The sequence below is a fragment of the Seriola dumerili genome, unplaced genomic scaffold (genome assembly GCF_002260705.1).
Source record: "Seriola dumerili isolate Sdu_G_001 unplaced genomic scaffold, Sdu_1.0 BDQW01000138.1, whole genome shotgun sequence".
NCBI classification, from domain to species: Eukaryota; Metazoa; Chordata; class Actinopteri; order Carangiformes; family Carangidae; genus Seriola; species Seriola dumerili.
Genome location: NW_019174393.1, coordinates 20379988 through 20391215, shown reverse-complemented (window position 1 = coordinate 20391215; position 11228 = coordinate 20379988).

The window sequence follows — 11228 nt, the reverse complement described above, 5'->3', positions numbered from 1 at the left end:
TAATGTTTTGCTGCAAAAATTGCAAGTGAACATTTTTGGCGGCCCTCCAAAACCACCGCTTCACAAGAGCATGAAAAGAGCGCGAATTCACAGTGTATGTAACTTAGTTAGCTGCGACCATGTAATTACATGTAACGTTAACGTTAGTTACACCTTACCTACAAGCCAGATTTCAGCCTCCACAGGGCAACAACTGCGACTGGCTGACTAACCGACTAACCAACTGACACAGAAAGCTAAGGTTATAGCCTTGTGCAGAGCGTTTAATTTAAAGTTTGAGTGTTAGCTTACCTGGGCTAGATGCGTTCACAGCTCCGTGTGATGGCAGCAGTGTGCCAGACTGAGCCGTAGTCAGCAGCAACGCCCCTTCACGTCAAGCTGTCCAATTAAAGAACTGAAACAAACTCCACTGCTCAGTGAGTGGACGAGGAATGAGCTCATCTAGTTTGAGATTCAAACACAGCCGTTTATTTAGCTGGAATGTAAAACAGCCCCAGAATCGCAAGCCACGCATAAGGAGATATGGTCAGGCTCATGCTCTCATTTTGAGTTATTTCAAAACTTTTTTTTCAATCTTTATTGAAACAAAGTATACAAATTCACTGTGAAAGTGCAGACATTGGCACATAACAGTAGAACGCAGATAGAGTGAGTAGAGTGAGTGTTGATTAAGTCACATCAGGATAGTCTCTGAACATAAAACTGACAAAAAATGTAATTCTAACACTGCTATGATGTAATTTTAACTATATTGCAATGTTTTTTGTATTACAATTTGTAAATTCTCCCAAAAAATATGATTTTTTTTAACATATTCTTACTGTCAAATTAACAGTTGTATTTGGTTCGGAGTTTTACAACATATTAATGTAAATTTTAACACTGCTATGATGTAATTTTAACTCTATTGTAATGTTTTTGTATTACAGTTTAGCAGTGTTAAAACTACAGTTATTTGTAAATTCTCCAAAAAAATATGATTTTTTCTTACCGTCAAATTAACAATTGTATTTGGTTCAGAGTTTTACAACATATTAATGTAAATTACACATGGCTTCATTGTTTTTGTATTTACATTTTTTTATGTCAGGATTTTACAGTGATTCACTGTTAATTCCATGGACATTTTTTACAGTGTAGATTATTTAAAAAGCCAAAATCTAAGTTTCAGCACCCCTCCCCATCCTGACAGTTCTTTCAGTTCATTACCAAAAACCACTTTATCTGGACCTAAACCCATGAAATTAACCTAGACATAATAATAATCCAGAATTATCTATTAAAGTGATAGTTGGGTATATGTGAGCTGGGGTTTTGTGAGATAGATAGATAGATAGATAGATAGATAGATAGATAGATAGATAGATAGATAGATAGATAGATACCCTAGGGAAAATTCATGTGTCCAGTAGCTTAACAGTTAATAATATATTACATTGCATGCATTTCTCGACAACAGTCCAGACTCCTGCCAAGCACAGACCTAGCCTTTTTGACCAGCTTGTCCAGTATCCTTGTGTTCATGTCAGACTTGCTGCACATGAAAAAATACACACAGAAATAACTTATATTAGTTGTCATCATCAAGTGTTGCCTTATTTTGAACATTTTCACCACTTGATCTGCCGTCAAACAGACCTTTACTTTGCAACAACATTTTCTCAACCACTGAACTACAGTATTACTGTTATTACTACGCTGATTAGTCTCAGATATCCAATTCTGTGCTGGTCAAATTTACACTTATATGCCACATGATGGTTCATGTAGCACACATAACAGCAGAAACACTGACACACACACAACATACCGTTGGTGTGGGAGTTCTTCACTGTGAGTGAAGAAGACACAAAGCTCAGTCTGCAAAACCTGTATGAAATGAGCAAGTAAGTAAGGAGCAACCACTAAACATTCACAACAACAAACTTATTAAACACCATCAACTCGCACAAGTGGAGCTAGATAAGAAGGGATGATGGCTGGAATACTGAGTGGACCATGATATTAAAGGGGACATATTATGCAAAATGCACTTTTCCATGGTATTCTATCAGTAGTATGTGTCCCTGGCATGTCTACGAACCCCCCAAACATGAGAAAAGTCCATCCTCTCCGTCTTTTGCTTTCTCCACCTTTCAGGAAATGTGTGCTCAGACAGGTGAATTGGAGATTTTCCCTTGATGTTGTCAAGAAGGGAGATGCCACCTCCCCCCGGGTGGGTGACACTCCCCGAGCTAGGTGTGTGTTCCGCCCACTGAGTCCGGCTTGCAGCCACTATCGTTACTTCCTTCGCGAACGCTAGCTTTCGGTAGAACAATGTCGAAGGTACGAGCGAAACACAGTAGTTGATTTGTTGTTGGCTGCACAAACCAACACAGAAGTCTTTTTTAACCCCTACGCCCGAGGATCTGAAGACCCAGTGGATTAATTTTATTTTTGATGGAAATGTACCCGCTCCAACTCCGAAAGTGTTGTACGTGTGCTAACCATTTCACCTCGGACTGCTTTCTCAAGGAGGGCCAGTACAATGCAGGATTTGCTACAAGTCTCAAGATAAAGCTTGGATCAGTACCGACTGTCCGTGAACCAACTTTGAACTTGGAAGCTGTAAATTTTACCATTTTATGTTGCTTTACGGTATGTTCACGAGAGCCTGTTGCGTATGTTGTTAGCATGGCAGCTAATGTGGCTAACGTTTTGCCTCGTCGACGCGCAGCCGGGTATAGCTGGGTACAGATTGTATGCAATTCTTCTACTTGGTATCGCCGTGTGACATTGATTAGAGCCACCCTGCTAAATGTAGGGTGGCGTTTTAGCTGTCCGTAAAGTCAAGCCGGTAAAATTCAGACTAAAAATAGGCTCTGTAGTGATTAGCATAGGTGTCCGGGCTTGTTTATTAGTGCTGTGAAAGTTAGTATTGAGAGTTATGCCTCATGATGGCCGTTTTAACGTTTACATAATGTTTACAGATACAGTCCCTCTAGAGAATATCTAGATAAGCGCAGAGTTACAGGGAATATGTGAAAGGGGATAGTCTGTAATACACATTTTTTGCATTTTGCACATATAGTGAGCTATTTGCAGCATTTACAAGCTATTGACAACCCAATTTACACATAATTGAGTGCATTTGTTGTTATCATTTTTGCACTGCTTGCAGCTGTTGCCATAACTACACATTTGAGGAGATGTTGGTGTAACCTCTGTTTCCTCTGTTTAGGCCAGCACATCAAGTGCATCTATACAGCTTCCTGCAACAAGGGATGTTGTATGCCAGACTGACCCACTGTGGGCACACAATTATCCTTGAAGACTCTTCAGCCTCACATCAGAAGTACAGGTCTGTAGCCATCTGAAGTGCATCTACTTTTGATAAACCTAACAGTCATTTATCAGTCTTGGAATGATGTGCAGGTAAATGAAGCTGTGGTTACTTAGAACTTGTGAGAGTGTGTAGGCTAAGGTTTCTGTCATCATTAACATCTTTGATTTTCTCTTTACTGTACCTCCAGACTCTACCTGGCTGCCATGTACTACAATGAAAATGCTGAGCAACCACAAGCCAAACAAAAGAAGGTGAACCATTGTTCAAGGTCCAATTTCCAAAGGTGTGTTGTATTATTTTATTTTTCAACCAAAAAATGTTTTGTAACACATTGTATTAAGTATTGCAGGTATAATGTTATGACAGTTCCATCAAACAAAAATACAGTAAAGAAAATGTCAGGAGGCAGTTAGGAACAGACTTTCAGTCATTCTTTTCTAAAAAAAAAAAAACAACAAAAAAAAAGTGAAAAATGTAAACAAAATCTTACAGGGAATGTGGTGGACCTCGTAGTTGAAAAAGTCTTGTTGACCTGGGACCATACACAGAAGCTGCTTTGGCCATCCCCATCCCAGAGGACCTCACTGCACAGTTCGAGTGGCCTGAGAAGGAGGAGGTCATATCCAGCTATGTGTCCCGGTTCTATCATGGGGCAGTCTAAAACCCACGTACTGGCCCATGGCGTGAAGAAACTCGGCATGGATGCGTAGGACCAGGCAGGCTGGAATGACGACCCAGATTCTGCGTCCAAGGAAGCCCCAGCACCAGCTCACAAAGCTCCTATAGGCTAGATACCTGTACCGACTAAAACAACTGGACAGGGCATTTAGTCTTGCAAACATATATCTATGATGTGTCTCACAATTTTTTTTTATGGATCCACTGAATCCTACAGTTTTTTTATTATCACTGATTATAGTCCCTCATTTGATGTAAATAAATGCTTGATTGTTACTAAAGAAATAACTCCTCTGAATTCATATATTATATGCACACTATCTGCTGATAGAAGAACTTTACAAATCAAAGAGCAGCTAAACTAATTTATTTGAGTGTGTGTTACTCCATTTGTGGTGTGTTATTACCATTGTAAAATTATGTGCACTGTAGTAAAACAAGACTGCCTAACATCTTTTATTTAGATTGAAACTATATGTTTTTACAAAGAAGCAAAACGTACTGGTGTATTCCTCTCAACCGTAAAGTACCGTAGTCAGTGCGGTACATGTTGCAGGCATTCTGGAGGGAGTACACATTGAGGCAGAGCAGCTCCAACCCAGGACGGCCTACCATACATGGTAAATCTTCCTCGATCTCCCATAGCCGTCTGGTAACCTACAGTGAATCGCAAATGGTAAATGCTATGGTTTATTATTGATGTAATGTAATCAAAACAAATTACTGATTAGTTTGTCCAGTGAGAATGCTACCTGTGGTATCTCCTAGCAACAGATATTCTCAGCTTCTGTGGGCATGGTTGCAGTTTCCACAGGAGCACCTATCCAAAATATAGAGAAAAATGGTAACATTCACCAGAATATAAAGCTTATGAAATTCAACCACTGACAGACAGTGGAGCTAAGGTGGGTAAGAAGTAAGCTTGGCTACATATCAAGCGCATATAACATAGGCAATTTATAACATGTCACTTATTGCATATAATGTGGAGCTTGACAACAGTGTAGAAAACTGCACAGTTTAGTCTTTGACTAAAGATTACTGTTGCTGTCAGATATGTTTATGCTGATTTACAGCTTTCATTGTAATACACAATAAATTTACTACATAAAGGAAGATGTCATGATGAGCATCTCTGCTCAAAACATGGAGAAAAATGATTTACTTTGTCAGCATCTATTAAAATATCTGACTAGTACTGACATTGAACACCTGTAGCAGTCCACATACAACAAACATTTTCATAGACTGTAAAAGTATATCTAAGGAGGCGTGACAGATAACTACATTACACAATTCACAATAGTGCTTATTTACCAAAAGAGCTCCCAGTAATGACGAGACAGCAACAGTTAGCATTAGCTACCTAGCTACATGTTAGTAACTGTGTGCCAGCACACATCAACAAACTGAAAATGTAATGTCAAAATACACAAAATTGGTTACCAGTCATTCAGAAACGTCCTGCTGCAGTTGTAGAGTTTGAACTTCTTCAGCAGCCTCTCCCTCTGGGTCAGATTCTGGATAAAAGTCGTGTGGTTGAACCAAATCGCTACCGACGTCAGGTGGCCGGTCACGGTCACCGTAAACATTAGAGCATGGTGCCAGAAGCCCAGAAGAGGGGCGTGGTCAGGCACAGCTCATTTGCATTTAAAGCTACAGACACAGAAACAGCCTGTTCTGAACAGGGCTGAAAAAGAGGGGTTTACAGGCATGCTGAAATATAGGATCGGAGTGGATTTTTTAGCAAGAAGCTTCAAAGACATGCTTTGGGGACCTCTGAGACTTATTCAAACTTGTTGAAAAGGAGCATAATATGTCCCCTTTAAGATGTTACAGCTTATTAAGATGGTGGCAGCTAGGCCTGAGCAGATATTTAGATACTGGGTCAAGTTACTAAGTATGTGCTCTTTGCTCAGGTGAGATGAGGAGTTAAAAGCTGGTCAAAGGTAATTTAGGCCAGGGTTTAGGTCAGGTCCACTCTGCTACATATTCGTTTTAAAACAAAAATTATCCCTGTCCAAATGAGCATTTCAGCTCCATATCAGAAATAATATCCATCCAGACTAAAACACCTGAAAACACATATCACATGATCATTCATGTACACTGGGCATGTGTGAGCTGGTGTAAACAGGAAGCAGATTGTCTATTCTGCAGTTGATTAGTTGCCTCTGAACTAAGAACAGGAAAGACAGTTTTAGCATTAAAATACAGAATTTAACTGAACAACAGCTGCTAGCAAAGACAACAAGGTCAGTAACACAATTCATTATCATGTTGTATCGGGCTCACTCAGTGTTCAGCCAGTTGATCCAGGAGAAGAAAACAACTGCATGATAGTTTACTGACGTGAATGTCACATTAGTACTACTGAAAGACAATGTTGAAGTAATCCAGAGAATTTAGAATATGTTACTCGTATTAAGTTATTTAACTTAATGACATTTTAGGACATATTCTGTATCTATATTTGAATACATTTTAAATTAACCCTCCCAACACTGATGCTGGGCTTCCATTGCAATGCTCACCCATCTTTTGGCACCCTATCTATCAATCTATCTATTGATATTGACTGTCAATGTGACCCGGCTTAAAGCACTGAGCAGCAGAGTGTCAGACTTGTTCTGCTTTCTCTCACTTTGTCCCCAGATACCAGAGGACAGTTGGGAGGTCGTAGTGGACAATAACAGTGTCAACGAGTTCACTGACGTGCCAGCCTCATGGACAGACTCACTGTTCCCTGAGAAGTGTGAGGGCGACACGGGAGAGTGTCAGCCAGAACATCTTGACCAGCACCGTCAGCAATCCCATCGGTTCTGCACGGCAGGGTTTTCAATGCTTAAATGGACATTTTAAAAATCCCTTCCTGGTTCCTACCAGCCCCCAACCCTCAATCCCCACTCTATCTTGCCTTGCATCCCAAGTCCTACCCCACCCATGGTGATCAAACATAAGCCCCCTGCTTCCTGTAAAATTATGTCTTTCTTAGCATATGAACCATTGGAGAAATCATCTTGGATTATAAACAGAGTAAGAGAGAGCCTCTTCGTCTCTCATTAGCAGAGCAGGGAAGCACACAGACTCAGAATCATACTCAGATCTGCTTGTTTGGGCTAATTATGTGCTTTGGAAGCAGAAAACAGAGCAGCAGGGCATCGCTTTAATTTGTATCCTCTAAAAAAATAAAAAGAAACACGACAGAAAGAATAATAAACAAAGAAAAGAAACGTTAAACAAAGCCAGGATGTAAAGTTAGTCATGTCTGCATGGCTAAAAATTCAGTTTCCAAGATTTTGAGTACAAGTGTGCTTCTAATTAAATGTAAATTAGGTCAGGCAGTTTAATGCCCAGTGTGCACACCAGACATGAAGGGCACTGTGGAGTGTGAAAAACACAAATAATTCACAAAATGGAACAAAAATCCCCATTTGTTGAGTTTAATTCCCTCCTAAAGAGTTCAGATTCAGGGGAAGCACTTCACTGTGCTTTTTTTTTATGAGGCCAAATATCAAAACTCCTGTGATTCAACATTCGTTTGTCTCATAGTTTCTGTTGAGGCCACAGCCAGAAAGAGGCAGCAGCACTCTGAGGGTGATGATGGTGATGAGGAAGAGGTCAACCACTTCTGCTGAGCAGTCTCTGGCTGACATGAAGACCAGGATCAAGATCATCCACGGAGTCAGCAAGATGCTCTCAGGAAAACTTTCAGAACAGTTTCTAGTCAGCGACTCACTCATCTGCTGTCTTAACAAAAGAGAAGGATCTGACCCTCTCTTCTGATTGGCTGACTGTTTTCTGAGTGACTGCCTTGTTGTGAAATCACAAGGTTCCAGAAGTCCTGACGGCTGGTTTTAAGGCTCAGTTTCTGAATACAGACTGTGTGCATTTCTCTGTGGACTGAGACCTGCTTTATAATCAAACAACACATGGACATCTACCTTTTTTGACACCTGGCATTTTTTAATGCCTTTAGAGCAAAGATGAGCGAGTGAGAGAAACAATAGCCAACAAAGGTCTCTGACTGGATGTTGCTCTCTGTGAGGATCTTAAACCTCCAGCCCATGAGGCGCCGCATTGTTGCCATTTTTCAGTTATAGCTATTCAATGTATTTGTGTTCTATAATTGCCTCTATTCTTTCATTGTATTTGGCAGAGTCCATCTTTCTTCTGTGGGATTCATATTGCACACTTATGCACAGGAGACATATTGGAAACAATGCATGCATATATTGGATGTGATGGCAAAGGCAGAAACTGATGCTCATTATCATGTGAAATATGGTACACTATGGAAATGTGAGTAGTTACCACAGAACAAAAGGAATGACCTGATAAATAATAAGGAGTTCCTCAATAATACTGATGGAGATATTGAGTTACTGGTGAATAGTCTGTGAGATAATATTTCTCTACCACTACTCGACATACTGACCTCTTTCCCAATAAAGTGTTCCTGATCAGCTGTGAACAAGCTGCTAGTTATGGTGGGCAGGTTAGCATCGTCACTGTGAACATGTCAGCACGCTGATTACTCAAACCAATACCAAAGAGCTGCTAGCATGGGTCTAGACTAATCTTTTTATGCTAAGCTAGGCTAACCACATCCTGGCTCCAGCTTTGTATTTAACACACAGGGAGAGACTGATATCCATCCAAAACCAGATCGACCTCTGGAATCACCGGGCTTTTGCAGCAGATCCAGGAAGTGTTCTCAGGTCTCTTGTATAATAATGGATTTGGACCTCTGCAATATGTCAAATAGCAGTTCAGACATCTTTGTGACGACCTCTTCATGAGTCAAACAAATGATCAGGTAATTACAGAGAAGCTGTTTATATTCCAGGGGCATATAATTCAGAGGATTTAAAGAGGAAAATGTTTCCAACAAGTCTCTCTGTGCTTTCAAGCTGAAACAACACAAACTGGCATCAGTCCATGCTCACAAATGAGACCATGGAGCTAAAATCTGATTCATTTGCCAGTTCTGTTCTTTTTAGTCTGATACGTTTTTTTTAATTATTCTAATCAAAATCTAATCTATCTTTGTTGGTAATTATTGACTGCTTGAGAAAGTTAGTCATCTGTAAAGCCAATTTACATGCTGTGTGTAACTCTGTTTGGGGCATTAGTCCCCACAGTGGGGATGATACTGTGTTTCCTTTTGCTTCTCAGTTTGACTGTGTGGTGTCAGAATCCTGTGACTGAGCAGAGGAAGCTTCAAGCTTCAGTACAGAGCTTTTTCAGTGTTCTGGTGTGGAGGCCAGGACTCTACAGTGAAGCAGGAGGTCCCAGCCATAATATCCCACCACCTTCTCCTGAGCCCAGAGATACAACCTCTGCAACTAAACCTTGTTCCCCAAACACTGCAGGTATCATTCTGCAACGTACTCAGGTATCTACTGTGTATTTCAACAGAGTGATCAGTGTGATAAAACCTCACAAGAAATCATTCAAGTGACCTCTGAATTCAGTTTAAAGAAATTAATTTTTGATTATATAATTAATGATACAACACTTTTCATATCCAGCCAGTTTTCCTCCCTGCTGCTGTGAATATGATTCTGATACTCACCACATTTAAGCACTAGTTCCTGCTTGTAGTATTAAAGAGCTCCTTTTCATTTTTATTACAAATTTAGGATTCATGTATTTTCACATGACTATTGTTCTGATATTTTAAATCTTGTCTGCCCTGTTTTAAACAAGACGTTGTTTTAATAAGCATATTAAATATGTTAATAAATGAACATATTTAATAAAATGTAATTCTCACATCTCAGAGGCTGGTTCCAAACACTTAAAAACAGCTCTGGTAGGATCTGTGAAGCCATAAAGGCAGGAAGTCTGGAAACTACAGAATTATGTTTTGGGAAATTATCACAAAAAGAATAAATTAATTCGAGGAAACACAACACTGGTCTTTGCTCAATGCATTTATATGTGCACCAAGTCAGAAAATCTCTCACTCAACTTTTCTTATTTGCCCTTTCTCAGATATCCCATTCTGTTCACTGACTAACACTTAGACACTTTTGTATAGCATCTCCCTTGGTCATCTTTGCTCTGTGCATTCTCTCTGTTTGCTAGAGTATCATTTAAATTTTATCGATTCCAGTCCATATTGATTCACTGATTTAATTCCAAAATGGGGAAAAAAAGAAAAGGTAAAATAACAAAAATATCTTCATTCTGTAACTGAGCATTTAAAAAGTAGTCAGCTGGTTTCAGTCTAGTGTCAGCTGGCTTCAGTCAACTGGTTTCAGTCTAGTGTCCGCTGGTTTCAGTCAAGTATCAGCTGGTTTCAGTCTAGTATCAGCTGGTTTCAGTCTAGTATCAGCTGGCTTCAGTCTAGTGTCAGCTGGTTTCAGTCTAGTATCAGCTGGTTTTGAGTTTAGTGTCAGCTGGTTTCAGTCTAGTATCAGCTGGTTTTGAGTTTAGTGTCAGCTTGTTTCAGTCTAGTGTTAGCTGGTTTCAGTCTAGTATCATCTGGTTTCAGTCTAGTATCAGCTCGTTTAAGTCTAGAATCAGCCTGTTTCAGTCTCATTAACATGTTTTTCTGCTTCTGTTGTCAAGTTTGAAATAGTCAGTGGCAATCCTAGACTCTGGGGGGTCCCAGAGAAAGAAGTCCATGGCTCCATACTCCCCATGCAGAGTATTGCTAACCCTAACCCTAACCCAGTTCACAGATGTGCCCTGAACTCCCCTGTTGAAGGTACCTATGGTTTTGTCCAAAAGGTTACTAGATTTGTTGCTATTGGTGCTTTTTGAAAAAAAGCTGGTAATGGCTCTGAAACATTTGTAAAACTGGCAACCAAGTTTCAGTTCCCAGCAGCAACAGTGCCCTCTGCAGTCACAGATGGTAACTACAGGATGCTGGTGCATTAAACTATGGTGGTCTCCATTATCCGAGTGGATAAGGGCTCTGGAAGCAATATAAACACAGCCTGTCAATCACTCAATCATCATCTCAATACAAATCACCAATCATGCTGTCCACCCATATCAAGTTAGCATAAGGCTTATCTGACTGCCATAATGAAAAACATCTGTGTGCTAAAATGTGTTTGCTCGGAGTCCAGCTGTCTTTACACTGAACAAGTGACTCCCAACATGGAGGGGTTTTCTCTTGGTGACTACTCACATCGGTTAGTGAATATGTCACACTAACGTTACACTGAGCATCATCTTCACACAGTCTGGTGGCTGTTAGTGTGTAGTT